The sequence below is a fragment of the Pristis pectinata genome, chromosome 34 (assembly GCF_009764475.1).
Source record: "Pristis pectinata isolate sPriPec2 chromosome 34, sPriPec2.1.pri, whole genome shotgun sequence".
NCBI classification, from domain to species: domain Eukaryota; kingdom Metazoa; phylum Chordata; class Chondrichthyes; order Rhinopristiformes; family Pristidae; genus Pristis; species Pristis pectinata.
The window spans coordinates 12,674,488-12,694,063 of record NC_067438.1 but is presented as its reverse complement, the minus strand read 5'-3'; positions in this window follow the sequence as shown (position 1 = coordinate 12,694,063).

Here is a 19,576-nt window from a genome sequence, read left to right as displayed (position 1 = left end):
AATAATAAACCAATTTACCATCCAGGTGAATCTCCTCCACACCATCTCCAGTGCAGTCACATCCTTCCTACATTGTGGTGACCAGATCTGCACACAGTACTCCATCTGTGGCTCTGTCTTAAGTTTCCTGTTTCATACCTTGTCCTATCTCCCAGGCACCTTGCCATCCAGGGTGCTCTACCTGTGTTAGTCATGTCCCTTTGCAACATGTTTACTCGTGAACCCTGAATCTCCCTCAAAATGACCCCCAGAGTTCTCTCTCTCTCTCTCTCTCTCTTCCCTCTGTCTGTCTGTCTGTCTCTCTCTCTCTCTGTCTCTCTGTCTCTCTATCTCTGTCTCTGTCTCTCTCTCTGGCCACCTGAATATTGCTTTAAGTGGCTTGGTGTCAAATTTTGTTTGATAATCATTTCTGAGAAACACCTTGGGACATCTTACATTGACAAACAAATACCAGTTTTTATAGTTTTGTTAATGTCCAAAAATGTTTGCTTTTCACTTAGTAGTGGAAAAAGTTTGTTCCATATTACAGGTGATAATACAAACAAACCCCGCTCAGGTGTGGCGAGCTCAACACTGGCTTATTTTCTCACTGGCACATTTTGTTTCAGGGTAGGCTAAGTGTGAACGACTTCCTGACAGGGCACACTTGTGTACCGAGAGGCTCCATTTCCAACACCTTTAGAATAGAATCAGGTTTATTGTCACTGACTAATAGGACATGACATGTGTTGTTCTGCAGCATCACAGTGCAAAGACATAAAATTACTATAAATTACAAATGTAAATAAATCATGCAAAAAATGATGATATGACACCAACAATCATAGAACATAGAATCATAGAACAGTACAGCACAATACAGGCCCTTCGGCCCACCATGTTGTGCTGACCTCTAAACCTCACCTAAGACTATCTAACCCCTTCCCCCCACATATCCCTCCATTTTAAATTCCTCCATATGCTTATCTAGCAATCTCTTGAATTTGAACAATGTACCTGCCTCCACCACCGCCCCAGGCAGCACATTCCATGCCCCGACCACTCTCTGGGTAAAAAACCTCCCTCTGATATCTCCCTTGAACTTCCCACCCATTACTTTAAAGCCATGCCCTCTTGTATTGAGCATTGGTGCCCTGGGGAAGAGGCGCTGGCTGTCCACTCTATCTATTCCTCTTAATATTTTGTACATCATGTCTCGTCTCATCCTCCTCCTCCTCAAAGAGTAAAGCCCTAGCTCCCTTAGTCTCTCCTCATAATGCATCCTCTCTAAACCAGGCAGCGTCCTGGTCAATCTCCTCTGCACCCTTTCCAACGCTTCCACATCCTTCCTATAATGAGGCATCCAATGATGAAGATGAGGCAGGCAAAGTGGTCCTTGCTGTATCTCCTCCTCCCTAATTCATCAGCCTGTGAACACCAGGAGCTGAACTCATTGTATGACCATTGATCTAGATGCTTCCTGTTGCTGTGGGACCTCCCCGCCTCCCACCTGCCACAGGTCCGGAGATTCAGCCCGGGCTGTCGATTGATGGGGCTGTTTCTCAGGAAGACAGTTCTACCACTTCCATCTCTATCACACTGGAATTTGCTGCCAGTCCTTAACAATTGAAAATTAGAGTAGATTAGTTTATTGTCACACACGCCAGGGTGCAATGAAATTCCTGGCTCGTGTGAAGCTCACAGAGTAAACAGTGTTTACACGGTAATAATCAATACAGCAATAAACACAGCAATGGGTGCAAAACAACAGAACGGGGCAACGATTGTTGTGCAGTCTGAAGTAGTGCAGAAAGAGATGCTGAAGTGACAATAATGGAAGAGACAGAATTAAGAGTCTGAGAACATGGCAGCACCACTGGGAAAAGGGGGGATTTGTTCAGAAGTCTGATAGCAGTGGGGAAGAGAGTGTTCTTAAGTCTGGATGTCCGGGCTTTCAAACTCCTGTATCTTCTCCTAGAAGAGACAGAAGGGAATGGCCAGGGGACAGGCATCCTTGATGATATAACTAGCCTTCCTAAGGCAACGCACGGTGAAGATGGACTGGCTGGGAGGAGGTGACCAGCCTGTGACGGACTGGGCTGTGTTCACCGCTCTCTGCAGTTTCCGTTGGTCCAGAGCAGAGCAGTTGCCGTCCCAGGCTGAGATGTAGCCTGTCAGGATACTTTCAATATTGCATCTGTAGAAGTTCGAGACAATCCTTGTGGACAAGATGAATCTGTTGAAAGTATCCTAACTGGTTGCATCACGGTCTGGTTCAGCAGTTCAAATGCGCAGGCACGTAAGAAGCTGCAGGGAACAGTGGACTCAGCCCGATACATCACGGGCACATCCCTACCCACCATCGGTAGTATCTACAGGAGGCGCTGCCTCAAGAAGGCAACGTCCGTCATCAAAGATCCCCACCATCTGGGCCATGCCATCTTCTCGCAGCTACCATCGGGCAGTAGGTACAGAAACCTGAAGTCCCACACCACCAGGTTCAGGAACAGCTACTTCCCTTCAACCATTCGGATCTTGAACCAACCGGCACAACCCTAATCATTACCTCAGTCCAGCAACACTGTGACCACTTTGACCATTTTGCACAACAATGGAATTTTCGGTTCGAATTGTGCCCTTTCTTGTAAAAATTGTGTGTAACTTAGGTTTAATTTATGTTTTTCTTGTGAATGCAGCTAACATGAAGCTCCGTGCCTGTGGCGCTGCTGCAAGTAAGTTTTTCATTGCACCCGTGCACATGCGGACTTGTGGATATGACAATAAACTCATAGACAAGACTTTGGAATCTTCTGAGGCCCAAAGAAAGTAAATACGCTGATCGTGTTTCCTTGATCACCACATCAGTGGGAAGGGACCAGGTGAGGTTGCTGGTGGTGTGGATGCCAAGGAATGGGAAGCTGTCGACTGTCTCTACAGCAGCACCATTGATGAGGACAAGGTCGTGTTTACCACCCCTACCCAGCTTCCTTAGGCCAACAATCTAATCTTTCATCTTGCTGACGTTAAGGGCCAGGTTGTGGTTCTGACACAAGATTTGCGATCCCTTTCCTGTACTCTGTCTCATCATTGTTGTTGATCTGGGACGACAGTGGTATCATCAGAGGACTTGAAGATCGACTTGCCACTGCATCCGGCCACACAGTCATGGGATGAGGGGGAAAGCGGAGTAAACTCGGTCAAGTTATTAAAAGTCAGTAGTCCACAAGTCGTCCAGTGTGTCTTTAATAATGTTGGGAACATTCCTTTGCTCTCAGCTGTGGGAGGTAATTCTTCAGAGCAGGTCACTAATGTTAAATTCCTGTCGCTGGGATTTTATAGCGGTCAGTGAGCTGGTAAATTGTGAAAGTTTTAAGGGCTCCGGCAGCTACCAAGGAGATTACTGGGCAGGCACGGTAGCATAGCGGTGAGCGTAACGCTATTACAGTGCCAGCGACCCGGGTTCAATTCCCGCCGCTGTCTGTAAGGAGTTTGTACGTTCTCCCCGTGTGTCTGCGTGGGTTTCCTCCGGGTGCTCCGGTTTCCTCCCACGTTCCAAAGATGTACGGGTTAGGAAGTTGTGGGCGTGCTATGTTGGCACCGGAAGCGTGGCGACACTTGTGGGCTGCCCCCAGAACACTCTACGTAAAAGATCCTTTTCACTGTGTTTCGATGTACATGTGACTAATAAAGATATCTCAAATTAGATGCATTGGAATGTTGGACACATGATAATTAGATAATTACCAATTAATAGGAATACCATTAATAGGTAATTAGTTCATTATTGTCACATGTGCAGAGATACTGTAGAAAACTTTGTTCTGCAAGCCATCCAGACAGATCATTTCAAAACATAAGTACTTTGAGGTAGCACAAGGGAAAAGCAATAGCAGAATGCAGAATATAGTGTCACAGTCACAGAGAAAGTGCAATGCAGGCAGACGATAAGGTGCAAGGGCCATGATGAGGTAGATTGTGAGGTCAAGAGTCCATCTTTAATGTACAAGAGGTCCGTTTAATACTTATAACAGTGGTGGGATAGAAGATGTCCTTGAGCCTGGTAGTGCGTGTTTTCAAGCTTTTGCATCTTCTGCCCGATGAGAGGGGGGTGAAGAGAGAATGTCCAGGGTGGGTGGGGTCTTTGATTACGTTGGCTGCTTTTCCAAGACGGAGGGAAGTACAGACAGGGGAGGGGAGGCAGGTTTTCGTGACAGACTGTGTCCACAACTCTCTGCAAAAAATTACAGAGAGCAGAGCAGTTGCCATAAGATAATATTTCTTTATTAGTCACATGTACATTGAAACACACAGTGAAATGCATCTTATGCGTAGAGTGTTCTGGAGGCAGCCCGCAAGTGTCGCCACGCTTCTGGCACCAACATAGCACGCCCACAACTTCCTAACCTGTACGTCTTTGGAATGTGGGAGGAAAACGGAGCACCCGGAGGAAACCCACGCAGACACAGGGAGAACGTAAAAACTCCTTACAGACAGCGGCCGGAATTGAACCCAGGTCGCTGGCGCTGTAATAGCGTTACACTCACTGCTACACTACCGTGCCTACCCATACCAAACCGTGGTGCATCCGAATAAGATGCTTTCTATGATGCATCAATAAAAATTGGTGAGGGTCATCGGGGACATGCCTGAGATGCAACCCGTCAGGATACTTTCTGTAGCGCATCTGTAGAAGTTTGAGAGAATCCTTGTGGACAAGACGAATCTGTTGAAAGTATCCTGACTGGTTGCATCATGGTCTGGTTCAGCAGTTCAAATGCGTAGGAACATAAGAAGCTGCAGAGAGTAGTGGACTGAGCCCAGTACATCACAGGCACATTCTGAGGAAGCAGAGGCACTTTGTGCTTTCTTGGCCTTAGCGGCTATGTGGTTGGACCAGGATAAGGTGTTGGTGATGTTCACACCAAGGAACTCGAAGCTCTCAGCCATCTCCACCTCAGCACTATTGATGCAGACAGGGGCGTGTGTTCCTGAAGTCAATGACCAGCTCTTTTACAACACATGAAGAGACTTTTGGTCCATTGAGGTGCAGGGGGTGTGCTGAGGGACACACATGAGGCAGTCACCACAAAGATGCTGTGGGGAGGGATGTCATTAAGTTGGAAAGGGTGCAGATAGGATTCACCAGGATGTTACCAGGACTGGAGGGCTTGAGTTATAAAGACAAACCGGATAGGCCGGGACTGTTTTCCCTGGAACACAGGAGGCTGAGGGTTGACCTTATAGAGGTTCATATGATCATGAGAGGCATTGATAAGGTGGATGGTCACAGTGTTTTTCCCTAGGGTAGGGGAGTCTAAAACTAGAGGGTACAGGTTTAAGGTGAGAGGGGAAAGATTTAACGGGGACCTGAAGGGCAACTTTTTTCACACAGAGGGCGATCGGTATGTGGAACGGGCTGCCAGAGGAAGTGGCAGAGGTGGGCACAATTGCAAAAGACATTTGTGTAAGTCGCTGGTGAGGCCGCACTTGGTGTAGTGCGTACAGTTTTGGTCACCCTGTTGTGGGAAAGACATGGTTAAACTGGAAAGGGTGCAGAGAAGATTTACAAGGATGTTGCCAGGACTAGAGGGCCTGAGTTCTAAATAATCACTTCCCTGGCGGCTCCACTTCAAGAACGAAGAGTCGCCGCCGCGTATCTCAGAAACATAGCAAGAGGGCTGGGCTGCAGACGAGGCTGAAGCAACGTGGATACAAGTCCCCCCTCCCCAGCATACTACTAGCTAACATCCAGTCCATTGAGAACAAAGTTGATGAACTAAGGGCAAGACTGACCTACCAAAGAGAACTGAGGGACTGTTGTGTACTATGTCTCACTGAAACGTGGCTGACACCTGCCTCACCTGACTCTGCTATTCAACCTGAGGGCTTCTCAATTCATCGAATGGACCGTACAGAGTCCTCAGGCAAAGTTAAAGGCAGAGGGGTCTGCTTCTTAATCAATAACGTGTGGTGCTTGGACGTGACGGTCCTGGCGAGCTCCTGCTCACCCAGCCTGGAATATCTAACGGTGAAGTGTCGACCATTCTATCTGCCAAGGGAGTTCGCTTCAGCTATCCTGATGGCAGTCTACATCCCACCACAGACAGACATGAAGCCTGCACAATGAGCTATACTCCATGGTCAACAACCTTGAGGCAGGACACCTGAGGCCCTCTTCATCATCGCAGGGGACTTCAATCAGGCCAACCTCAAGAGTGTGCTACATCAAACTATATCATGTCTAAACTTGGAAAAAATTAGGAACCGGACTGTTGATCCTTCGCTTAAATTTGAAGACATTTGGAGTCCATTTATTCAATACTTTCATACGATATAGATCCCTTTTCAATAACTTTTCAATTTAGAGGGATGGAGTTGACGACATAATATTGCTCTGTTTTTATTGAGAAGTTTCAGTGCAGTTTTTGTTTCTTTTTTTATCTCTTTTTTTTGAAATTTTCTTTATAGTTTAGCTTGTTATATTATTTACAACTTTTTTTATTGATTTGGGGATTCTTTTTTTTCTTTTATATACACAATAAATCTTTTTCCTTTCTTTTATATTATATTCATCTACTAAGAGATCATGAGAGCTAAAGATTTTTTATATATTTTATTATTCCTTATGATTATCTATGCCATGATTGTTCTCCTGATCTCTCTGTATTACATGTACAGTCATCGATGTTCTATATTAATCTGTATTAATTTGAAAACTAATAAAAAGATTGAAAAGAAGAGTGAGTTACCAAAATACCATCAGCACATCTCCTGCTCCATCAGGGACGCCAACATCCTTGACCACTGCTATACAACCATCAAAGATGCCTTCCGAGCCACCCCTCGTCCTCAGTTTGGGAAATCAGACCACCAGGCTGTGCTCTTTCTCCCTGCATACAAACAGAAACTGAAACGGGAGGATCCGGTACGGAGAGTCGCGCAGTGCTGGTCTGAGGAAGCAGATGAGCTCCTACGTGACTGCTTTGAGACGGTGGACTGGTCCATGTTCAGAGACTCAGCTGCCAGCCTTGATGAGTATGCCACCACCATCACAGACTATCAGTAAGTGTGTGGAGGACTGTGTACCAAACAGGAAACCATGGATGAACCGGGAGATCCACTCCCTACTGAAGGAGAGGACTGCTGCACACAAATCTGGCGATCCTGATCTGTAGAAGAAATCGAGGTATGACCTTCGGAAAGCTATCAGGGATGCCAAGAGGCAATACCGACTCAAAATAGAGTCCCTGACCAGCTGTCAGTTACGGCAGGGCTTACATGCCATAACAGACTACAAGACGAAGTCGGGCTGCATAGCCAACAACTGCGCATCCTTTCCTGATGAACTTAACGCATTCTATGCGCGTTTTGAACAAAAGGGAAGTGGATTGTCACCATCCACCCTGACAGCCACCAACGCAGCTGAACCTGTGATCACAGTGGAGGATGTAAGATCAGTCTTCCGGAGAGTGAACACGAGGAAAGCACCTGGGCCAGACGGTGTCCCAGGCCGCGTGCTCAGATCTTGTGCTGATCAGCTGGCAGAAGTATTTGCGGACATATTCAAGCATTCCTTGCTTCAATCTCAGGTTCCCTCCTGTTTTAAGAAGACCACTATCATCCTGGTACCAAAGAAAAGCAAGGTAACATGCATCAATGACTACTGACTAGTGGCTCTGACATCCATCATCATGAAGTGCTTTGAGAGGTTGGTCATGGCACGCATCAACTCCAGCCTACCAGATAACCTGGACCCATTGCAATTCGCCTATCACCGAAACAGGTCTACAGCGGATGCCATCTCCCTGGCCCTACACTTAGCTCTGGAGCATCTGGACAGTAAAGGCACATACGTTAGACTATTGTTTATTGACTACAGCTCTGCCTTCAATACTATAATTCCAAGCAAGCTTGTCACCAAACTCCGAGACCTGGGACTCAACACCTCCCTCTGTAACTGGAATCTTGACTTTCTAACAAACAGACCGCAATCAGTGAGGATAGGCAGCAGTACCCCCGGCATGATTATTCTCAACACTGGTGCCCCACAAGGCTGTGTCCTCAGTCTTCTACTCTACTCCCTATACACTCATGACTGTGTGGCCAGATTCTGCTCTAGCTCCACCTACAAGTTTGCAGATGATACCACCGCTGTAGGCCGTATCTCAAACAGCAATGAGTTGGAGTACAGGAAGGAGATAGAGAGCTTAGTGACATGGTGTCATGACAACAACCTTTCCCTCAATGTCAACAAAACAAAAGAGCTGGCCATTGACTTCAGGAAAGGGGGCGGTGTACATGCACCTGTCTACATCAATGGTGCTGAGGTCAAGAGGGTTGAGAGCTTCAAGTTCCTAGGAGTGAACATCACCAACAGTCCGTCCTGGTCAAATTACGTAGAAGCCACTGCCAAGAAAGCTCACCAGCGCCTCTACTTCCTCAGGAGGCTAAAGAAATTTGGTGTGTCCCCTTTGACTCTCACCAACTTATACCAATGCACCATAGAAAGCATCCTATCTGGATGTATCACAGCTTGGTACGGCAACTGTTCTGCCCACGACCACAAGAAACTGCAGAGAGTTGTGGACACAGCCCAGCGCATCACAGACACCAGCCTCCCCTCCTTGGACTCTGTCTTTACCTCTCGCTGTCTTGGTGAAGCAGCCAGCATAATCAAAGACCCCACCCACCCGGGACATTCTCTCCTCTCCTCTTCCATCGGGTAGAAGATACAGGAGCCTGAGAGCACGTACCACCAGACTTAAGGACAGCTTCTACCCCGCTGTGATAAGACTATTGAACAGTTCCTTTATACAATGAGATGGACTCTGACCTCATGATCTACCTTGTTGTGACCTTGCACCTTATTGCACTGCACTTTCTCTGTAGCTGTGACACTTTACTCTGAACTGTTGCTGTTTTTACCTGTACTACATCAAGGCGCTTTGTACTAACTCAACATAACTGCACTGTGTAATGAATTGACCTGTACGATCGGTATGCAAGGCAAGTTTTTCACTGTAACAATAATAAACCAATACCAATACCAATATAGGGAGAGGTGGGCCAGGCTAGGAGACTGAGGGGCATCATTATAGAAATGTTATGAGAGGCAGAGAAAAGGTGGACGGTAACAGACTTTTCCCCAGGATAGGGGAGTCCAAAACTAGGTGGCATTGGTTTGTAAGAGGGGAAAGATTTAAAAGGGACCTGAGGGGCAAGTTTTTCACACAGAAGGCGGTGTGTATATGGAACGAGCTGCCAGAGGAAGTGGGCGAGGCAGGTACAACAGGATCATTTAAGAAGCACTTGGACAGGTACATGGAGGGGCGGGGCTTGGGGAGATATGGGCCGAATGCAGGAAATTGGGACTAGCTGGGTGGGCACCGTGGTTGGCATGGACTGGTGGGCCAAAGGGCCTGTATCCGTGCTGTATTTCTCTATGTACATGGATAGGAAAGGTTTAGAGGGATATGGGCCAAACACAGGCAAATGGGACTAGCTGAGGAAGGCACTCCGGTCAACATGGACGAGTTAGGCCAAAAGGACCTGTTTCCATGGTGTATAACTCCATGACTCTAGGGTCCTGTTGTGACTGGGCACTGAAGGACTGGGTCCTGTGTAACAGTCTCTCAAATGCCTCTCAGGTGCATTGTTTAAGGAAGAACCCTAGGTGACCTTGATACACTGTAAGAGAATGTGTTGAATTGATCAAAGTCAAAGACACGTTCATTTGCATCTGCACAAATCCAGGTGTGCACGGGTGCAATGAGAAACCTACTTGCAGCAGCATCACAGGCACAGAGCATCAGAGACACAACATTCACAAGAAGAAGGAAAAAATTACAGACAATTATGGTATAATGTATGTGGAAAATGTCATTCACTATACAAATTATGAATAAGGTATGTTTTTGAAATAGAGTCATTGAGTCACACAGCAGGGAGCAGACCATTCAGCTGAGCACATCAATGCCAGTCAAATATAAAACAATACAGATACCAAATAACTGGATTTTTATTGTAGTACATTTCTGCTGCCTTGTTTATCCCCAAGGGATTCAAACTCCAACATGTGTTGTTTTACGAAAGGCTTTTTAAAAATCTTCATTCACATCAGCTCCTGTGTCATAGTCCACTTCCTCAATCAGCAGGAACACAGAGGAATAAGAAACAAGAAATAAAGTCGTCAGGGAAAAGTAGAGAGAGAGAGAGTGAGAGAGAGAGAGTGAGTGAGAGAGAGAGAGAGGAGAGAGTGAGAGAGAGAGTGAGAGAGAGAGAGGGAGTGAGAGAGAGAGGGAGTGAGAGAGAGAGAGAGGGAGAGAGAGTGAGAGGCAGAGAGGATAGAGGGAGGGAGAGAGATGGAGAGAGAGAGAGAGAGAGGCAGAGAGGATAGAGAGAGGGAGAGAGAGAAAGAGAGAGAGAGTGAGAGAGAGTGAGTAAGAGAGAGCGAGAGAAGGAGAGAGTGAGAGTGAGAGAGAGAGAGGGAGAGAGAGAGAGGGAGTGAGAGAGAGAGTGAGAGAGAGAGAGAGAGAGGCAGAGAGGATAGAGAGGGAGAGAAGAAAGAGAGAGAGAGAAAGAGAGGGAGAGAAGAAAGAGAGTGAGACAGAGAGAGAGGGAGAGAGAGGGAGAGAGAGAGGGAGAGAGAGGGAGAGAGAGAGGGAGAGAGAGGGAGAGAGAGAGAGGGAGAGAGAGGGAGAGAGAGAGAGGGAGAGAGAGGGAGGGAGAGGGAGAGAGAGGGAGAGAGGGAGAGGAGAGAGAGAGAGGGAGAGCAAATGGGGAGAGCAAAGAGATAAAAGAAAGACAGGGAGTGAGAGAGACTGAGTGAAGGAGAGAGTGACAGAAAGTCACTCTTTGCATGTACAAGTAAGAAGGAGAAATGGCTGCCTGAAATAAAAAGACCAAATTGCTGGAAACACTCAGCAGGTCAAGCAGCATCTGTGGGGGAAGAAACTTAACATTTAAGGTCCAAGACCCTGCCTGAAACATTGACTATTCCTCTCTCCACAGACGCTGCCTGACCTGCTGAGTGTTTCCAGCATTTTATTTCAGATTTCCGGCGTCTGCAGTTCTTTTGATATTCATGCGACTTGCTGGCACCCAATGTGACGGAGGGAACCACCCCTCCTCATTACCGTAAACCTCTCGGAGGCCTTTTGGCACTGTTAACCATAGCTTCCCTGCGACCACCCCCCCCCTCCACCCCCACTCTTTCTTTCTCTCTCCTTCTGATGCTGCCATTGAACAAACCTCTTGTACGATAAGATGGACTCTTGACCTCACAATCTACCTCGTCGTGGCCCTTGCACCTTATTGTCTGCCTGCACTGCACTTTCTCTGTAACTGTAACACTTTATTCTGCGTTCTGTTATTGCTTTTCCCTTGTACTATCTCAATGCACTGATGTGATGAACTGATTCGTACGGACAGCACACAAAATGAAGTTTTTCACTGTAGCTCAGTACATGTGACAATAATAAGCCAATCTACCAATTCACAACCCATCACTCCCTCTTACAAAATGTCCCTCTACAGACCACCGTTACCCAGTTTCTTTCCCTGGCCCACCTGGTTCTGTCTGCCTATCACCCACACACTCCACCCACTGGGTCCCCTGTCCCCTCCCCTCACACCCACCATCCCTCCCTTATCTCGGTCCACTCATCGCCTTCCTTCTCCTGTCAGATTCTACCCTCTGCAGCCCTTTGTTGCCTCCACCCATCACCATCCTGGCCTCTTGTCACTACCTCCTCCCTTCCCTGCAACCCCCCCCTACACCCGGCTGCATCTGCCCACCATCCCCCTCCTCACCTGGACCCACCCATCACCTGCCGGCCCCTGTCTCACCCCTCCCCCTCAACTCTTGATACCGGCTATCTCCCCTCCCACACTCCGGTGCAGGGTCCCGACCCAAAACGTCGGCCCTCCCTCTGCCTCCACAGATGCCGCCCGACCCGCTGAGTTGCTCCAGCGGCTCGTTCCGTGTCATCGCCCGGCTGCCGGGTGTGACCTGTCGCCTGTCTCCACCCTGTCGCAACCTTCAGATCATCAGCCAAGGGTTTATATCCCTGCTCAGGCTGCGTCAGAGCTCTGCTCGGGTACAAAACCCACCCCGACCGCTGCTAGTCCAGACCTAGCTCCAGCCTGGGGGACATTATGTCCCCAAATCCCCATCCCAGCACATGCCACCCACCCACTCAATCCAGGAATGAACTGTCTCCAGTTCATGTGGAATGGTGTACTCACAGAAAGATTCCACGTAGGAAGGATGTGGAAGCATTGGAAAGGGTCCAGAGGAGATTTACCAGGATGCTGCCTGGTTTAGAGAGGATGCATTATGAGGAAAGACTAAGGGAGCTAGGGTTTTACTCTTTGGAGAGGAGGAGGATGAGGGGAGACATGATAGAGGTGTACAAAATATTAAGAGGAATAGATAGAGTGGACAGCCAGCACCTCTTTCCCAGGGCACCAATGCTCAATACAAGAGGACATGGCTTTAAAGTAATGGGTGGGAAGTTCAAGGGAGATATCAGAGGGAGGTTTTTTACCCAGAGAGTGATTGGGGCATGGAATGTGCTGCCTCGGGCGGTGGTGGAGGCAGCTACATTGGTCAAATTCAAGAGATTGCTAGATAAGCGTATGGAGGAATTTAAAATAGAGGGATATGTGGGAGGAAGGGGTTAGATAGTCTTAGGCGAGGTTTAAAAGTCGGCATAACATTGGGGGCTGAAGGGCCTGTATTCTGCTGTACTATATGTTCTATGATTCTAAAGTGGTGTATTTATTTACAAGCCATAAAGGATGGGTTCTGTTGTTACAGACGCCCTTAAGTTGATTTTGTCCACAAGTTGGAAAGTCCCCAGGTTCCTGATCCTCAGTCATCTGGTGTTGGGGGGTTTGGTGGAGAGGTTGTTGTGGGTCGCTCGGGGGAATCTCCCGGTCAGTCTGCTGCTGGGCCTGGCCAAGGAGGCCATTCACAGGTCCAAGTGATGAGCAGTTGAGGGCTGTGCCCGAGCCGATTGCCCGCCCCTCTTCCGTGGGTTACGTCTGTGCCCGTGTGTCCCTGGAGAAGGAGCGTGCGGTATCCGCGGGTACAGTGGGGGATTTCTGGGACTGGTGGGCACCACAGGGGCTCGAGTGCATTCTGGATAGTGATGACCGTGTTATAGAACATAGAACACTACAGCACAGTACAGGCCCTTCAGCCCACAATGTTGTGCCAATAATTTATCCTGCTCTAAGATCTATCTAACCCTTCCCTCCCACATAGCCCTCTATTTTTCTATCATTCATGTGTCTATCTAAGAGTCTTTTAAGTGTCCTTAATGTATCTGCCCCCCCAACCTCTGCAGGCAGTGCGTTCCATGCACCCACCACTCTGTGTAAAATACTTACCCCTGATGTTCCCCCTTGTACCTTCTCCAATCACCTTAAAATTATGTCCCTTCGTGTTACCCATTGTTGCCCTGGGATAAAGGCTCTGTCTGTCCACTCGATCTATGCCTCTTATCGTCTTGTGCACCTCTATCAAGTCACCTCTCATCCTCCTCCTCTCCAAAAGAGAAAAGCCCCAGCTCGCTCAACCTATCCTCATAAGACATGCTCTCCAATCCAAGCAGCATCCTGGTAAATCTCCTCTGCACCCTCTCTAAAGCTTCCATATCCTTCCTATAATGAAGCGACCAGAACTGAACACAATAATTTGAAACCGTAAATAGTGTGTATCGTGAAGTATTGTAATATTATGTTACTGTGATTCTCTAATCACGGAATAAACCACCTTTGGAAAAGGAAAAAAGTAAGTTGAAAGGTACACAGAGGTCACTTGAAACGGGAACCACTCTTCCATGTATTGTAATAAATGGCATCACAATCACACACTACTGATAAGAAAGAACAATTACTAAAAGTTGAGAGAGAGAGAAGAAACTAGTTCTGCCGTCTGTATGTATGCATGTCAGACTTACGAATTTAATATTATGGGAGATCATTTGTATGGAGGGGAATCCATAAATTGGATGTTCATAACCCGGACATGGTCTGTATAAAGCTCTGGTGTAGCCCATTGGTGCAGCGGGTAGAGCCGCTGCCTCACAGCCCCAGAGACCCGGGTTCGATCCCGACCTCCAGCGCTGTCTGTGTCTGTGTGTGGAGTTTGCACGTTCTCCCTGTGACCGGGTGGGTTTCCCCCGGGTGCTCCGGTTTCCTCCCACACCCCAATGACATGTGGGTCGGTGGGTTAATTGGCCGCTGTAAATTGCCCCCTAGTGTGTGGGTGAGGGGTAGAATCTGGGGGAGTTGGTGAGAATGTGGGGAGAATAAAATGGAATCGGTGTACGTGGGTGGTTGATGGTCGGCATAGACTCTGTGGGCCAAAGGGCCTGTTTCTGTGCTGTATCTCTCTGTGAGTGTGGGGGAGTGTGTTTAAGTGAGAGAGAGAAATAACTGCCTGAATTATCAGCAGAAATGCAGGAAACACTCAGCAGGTCAGGCAGCATCTGTGCAAGAAGAAGCAAAGTTAATGCTTCAGGTCTGAGCTGAGCTCAAAGCCAGGCATGAACCCCATGTATTTATTCCTCTCAGTAAGGGTCAGGTAGACAGGGAGGTGGTGGGGGGGGAAGGAGGGGACGAGGTGGAAAGTTGACCCTTATCCGTAGCCCTAAAATTTAGATTGATGGGCCCCTAACACACACATAAACCCATGGGCAGTCACACAACACACGCACACGCACACGCGCGCGCGCGCGCACACACACACACACACACACAGAAACCCATGCGCGCACACACACACAGAGAAACCTATGCACGCTCACACACACACACACACACACACACACACACACACACACACACAGAAACCTATGTGCGCTCACACAACACACACACACAGAAATCCTTGTGCACTCACACAACACACACGCACAAGCTCTACCAGCTGTGCTACTGTGCCAACCTCACTTTTTTAACGAGGAACTGTGGCACTGATGCTGCATGGTGTGACAATCAAGCTCGGGTACTATTTTGCTGCCTCAGTCTGTCTGCACACTTCTTTGGGCTGTGATTCTCTCCACATCCAACAGTGGGAGCTGTTGCATTAGAAATCACCGCATCAGCACACTTAGCAAAAGTGTGGGCAAACTTTTTTGACAGGCTTGCATGGAATCAGGGACGCAAATGCAATCCCATTCATAGAACAGAGATCGACAAACAATCCATAGCAGGATCATTCTAAACAGGTCGTCAATATACCTGCAGTTGCTTCCATTAGCAATTGAAGAATTGCATCACGGTCTGGTACGGCAATTCGAATGCGCAGGAACGTAAGCTGCAGAGAGCAGTGGACTCAACCCAATACCTCACGGGCACATCCCTCCCCACCATCGGTAGTATCTACAGGAGGCGCTGCCTCAAGAAGGCAATATCCATCATCAAAGATCCCCACCATCCGGGCCGTGCCATCTCCTCGCAGCTACCATCGAGCAGGAGGTACAGAAGCCTGAAGTCGCACACCACCAGGTTCAGGAACAGCTACTTCCCTTCAACCATTCGGTTCTTGAAACAACTGTCGAAACCCTAATCATTAACTCAGTTTAGCAACACTATGACTACTTTGATCACTTTGCACTAAAAAGGACTTTTTTTGTTCTAATTGTGTTCTTTCTTGTAAAAATTGTGTATAATTTGTTTTTCTTGTGAATGCTGCTTACATGATGCTCTGTACCTGTGATGCTGCTGCAAGTAAATTTATCATTGCATCTGTGCACACATGGGCTTGTGCATATGACAATAAAGTCAACTTTGAATTAAATTGGAGCTAAAAACTGCAGAAGTCCAAAACAAAAAATAAACATGTTGGGGGCACTCAGGTTAAGAGGAAGCAGTGGGGAGTGCTGAGTGTGTCCAGCATGATTTAGTTTTGTAAAGGAATTAAATGTCATTTTTCTAGACCAAACAGTTGAATGAGATGTTATATTAACAATTGGAAGCTTACTTCACACATTGTTTCGAGACTAGTTAAACATGTTATCATTCCGACCAGATGACCTGAGATTAGAAAGGGGTGATGGGGTTGGAGAGAGAGAAAGAGATAGATTTAGAGAATAACAGAGGGAGATCGTGAGGGAGAAAGAGAGAGAGATGAAAATATACGAGAGAGGTGGAGAGAGGGAGAGAGAGAGATAGAGAGAGAGAGAGAGAGAGAGACCCAGACAGCGAGGGGCAGATATACAATCCCCCTTCCCCTTTCCGAGTGAGCCAGGTGGGAGTAGGGAACTTACTGGAAGAGTTGAGACACTGTAGTGTGAAGTATCATGGCTGTCACGTGACACCATTGAGCACATGGTCGAAAGCCACACCACTGTCAATCAAGATCTGGCTCCACCCACTCATTAGTGCACACCCTTGACCATTGGTTCCTGTACACACCTTTTGTACCTGGCTGTGACCTATTGGACCTTTTGAATTACCTGGGCTGGCTCCACCCAGCTCTCCAGCACTATAAAGAATGCCACATGTGTATGGTTTGCTCTCTTTTGATTGCTGCAGGAATTGAAACCACGCTGAAGGGACCATTGGTAAGAGTGTGCACTTCCACAGGGGTTAGGAGCATCCTGAGTAGATTCCCGGGAGCAGAGAGCCGATGCTTGCACAGAGTCAGGGGGTTCAGGCATTGTATTCTTTTTTTTCCCTGATCATTTGTAACATATGTGTATGTATCTCACCCCATTGCGATTTCCCCCACGTTTGCGATCACCTGTGTGTGTATTTCACCCCGTTGCAATTTCCCCCACGTTTGCGATCACCTGTGTGTGTGTATCTCATCCCCGTTGCGATTTCCCCCATGTTTGTGATCACCTGTGTGTGTGTATCTCACCCCTGTTGCAATTTCCCCCATATTTGCAATCACCTGTGTGTGTATATCTCACCCCTGTTGCGATTTCCCCCATGTTTGCGATCACCTGTGTGTGTATGCACGCATGAGAGTATGCATCCGTTCCCATTCATTCTGTTCCTGCATTTGTCTTTGTGAATAAATCATTTTTAAAACTCCAAAGACTGTGCCCAGAGTCCTTTGCCTTTGAGACCTCAAAGAACCTTTTCTCACAACGGACACGTGTCGTAAATTCACTAAAGGTAGGTACAATAAGTACATGAGAGAACATTACAGTAAAACTGTTAATCTGACTTTGGTGGTGACAGACTGGCAGATTTTCTGGATTATTGCACATTATTTCTCTTAACATCCCCAAACACCTTTATTTTTATTAGATGCCACACAGTTTGATAATAAGTTGTCAAGTGAACCAGGTAAGTTGAAAGAGAGCGTGGGAACCTTGGCCCTGGTGGGGGGGGGGGGGGGGACAGGAAACATCGTCTGGTTGAAGAATCAGAGTCCTACAGCGTAGAAACAGGCCACTCGGCCCAACACATCCACACTGACCAGTGGGCATCCATCTGTAGTAATCCCATATTCCATCACTCGGCCCGTTGCCTTCAATCCCTTGGCAATTCACGTGCTCGTCCAGATCCTCCTTCAGTGTGTTCCAGGTACTCACTGCTCTCTGGGTGAGAAAGGTCCCCTCTGAATCTCCTTCCCCTTCCCCTAAATCTATGTCCTCTAGTTGTATCTGCCTCTGATATGGGGCAAGGTTTCCTGCAGTCTATCCTATCTATACCCCTCATAACTTTATATACCTCCGTCATGTCCCCTCTTAAACCGCCTCCACTCCAGGGAGAACAGACCCAGTTTCTCCAGTCTCTCCTCATCACTGAAACACTCCATTCCCATGTTGTATCCTGGTGAGTCTCCTCTGCACCCTCTCCAGTGCAGTCACATCCTTCCTATGGTGCGGTGACCAGTACTGCACGCAGTACTCCAACTGAGGTCTGACCAATGGTTTATAAAGTTGGAGCAAAACCTCCCTGCTGTTGTATTCAATGCCCTGACTAATGAAAGCCAGTAATCCATAGACCTTCTTAACCACATTATCTACTTGTGCTGCCACCTTCTAGGATCTGTGGACTTGTATACCAGTGACACTCTGTTCATCAATACCCCCTTAAGACCATACCATTCATGGTGTACATCCCAGCCTCAATAAAACTCCCAAAATGTATCACCTCACACTTACCAGGATTAAACCTGGTGAGCCAGTTGCCAAACTATCTGGATATTTGAATCATCAGATGGCGGGCTATCAGAATTTTACTGTTTCATACACTGACGAAAAGCTAGATCAAGACTTTGAACGCGACCACATTCCATTTACAACTGTACCTACCCAACCAGAACACTGACATCTTCCCGCATCCTACAACTTGCGCCCAGTTAAAATCACTGCTGATTTTGGAATCGTCTGCACCCTTCTTAATCATTTACAAGAAGGATGTGGAGGCTTTGGAGAGGGTGCGGAAGAGGTTCACCAGGATGCTGCCTGGATTAGAGGGTATGAGCTATGAGGAGAGGTTGGACAAACTTGGGTTGTTTTCTCTGGAGCGTCGGAGAGACCTGACAGGTTTATAAAATTAGGAGAGGCATGGATAGGTTAGATAAGTGCCTTTTCCCCAGAACAGAAATATCAAGTATGAGAGGAATTAAACTTTTAAGGCAACATGAAGAAAGTTTAAAGATGTGCAGGGGTAAGTTTTCTGGTGGATGCCTGGAACTCGCTGCCAAAGGCAATGGTGGAAGCAGACACAATAATGGCGTTGAAGAGGCACTGATGTTAATTGGTTTATTATTGTCACATGCACCAATGTATGTTTGCGTGCCCATCCAGAAGTACAAAAAAGGAAAAACAGAATACAGGAAAACAGTGCAGTGCAGGTAGACAATAAGGAGCAAAGGCCACGCTGAAAGATGTAATATGCAGGGAATGGAGGGATATGGATCACATGCAGGCAGATAGGTTTAGTTTAATTTGGCATCATGCTCTGCACAGACATGATGGGCCGAAGGGCCTGTATCTCCACCTGCACTCGTCAATGAGACCAAACGCAGACTAGGTGACCGTTCTGCAGAACACCTGCGCTCCATCAACGTCCAGGGACCCAAAGAATCCTTTCAGGTGAGACAGAGATTCACCTGCACCTCCCTTCATATCATCTACTGCATTCGGTGCTCCAAGTGTGGCCTCCTCTACACTGGTGAGACCAAACGCAGACTAGGTGACCGTTTCGCAGAACACCTGTGCTCTGTCTGTAACCGCGCTCTGCATCTCCCTGTTGCCAGTCACTTCAACTCCCCCTCCCACACTATCACTGATATGTTAGTCCTCGGCCTCCTCCACTGCCAGGAGAATTCCAAGCATAAACTGGAGGAACAGCACCTCATTTTCCGTCTTGGAACCTTGCAGCCTGACGACATGAACACTGAATTCTCCCACTGTAAGTAATTCCCACCCCATCCACACCCACGTCTCTTCTTCCCTTTCCTAGCTTATCTTTTTTCTACCCCTGCCCCTTTTCCTCCTTCCCTTTGACCCATCCCCTGAGGCACAATTGGCTCAACACACACATAGCTGATGGGGAAGGGAAGTGGTACATCAGCAGAATCTAGATGGTTTCCAATCACTAAAATCCCTAACAATTTAAT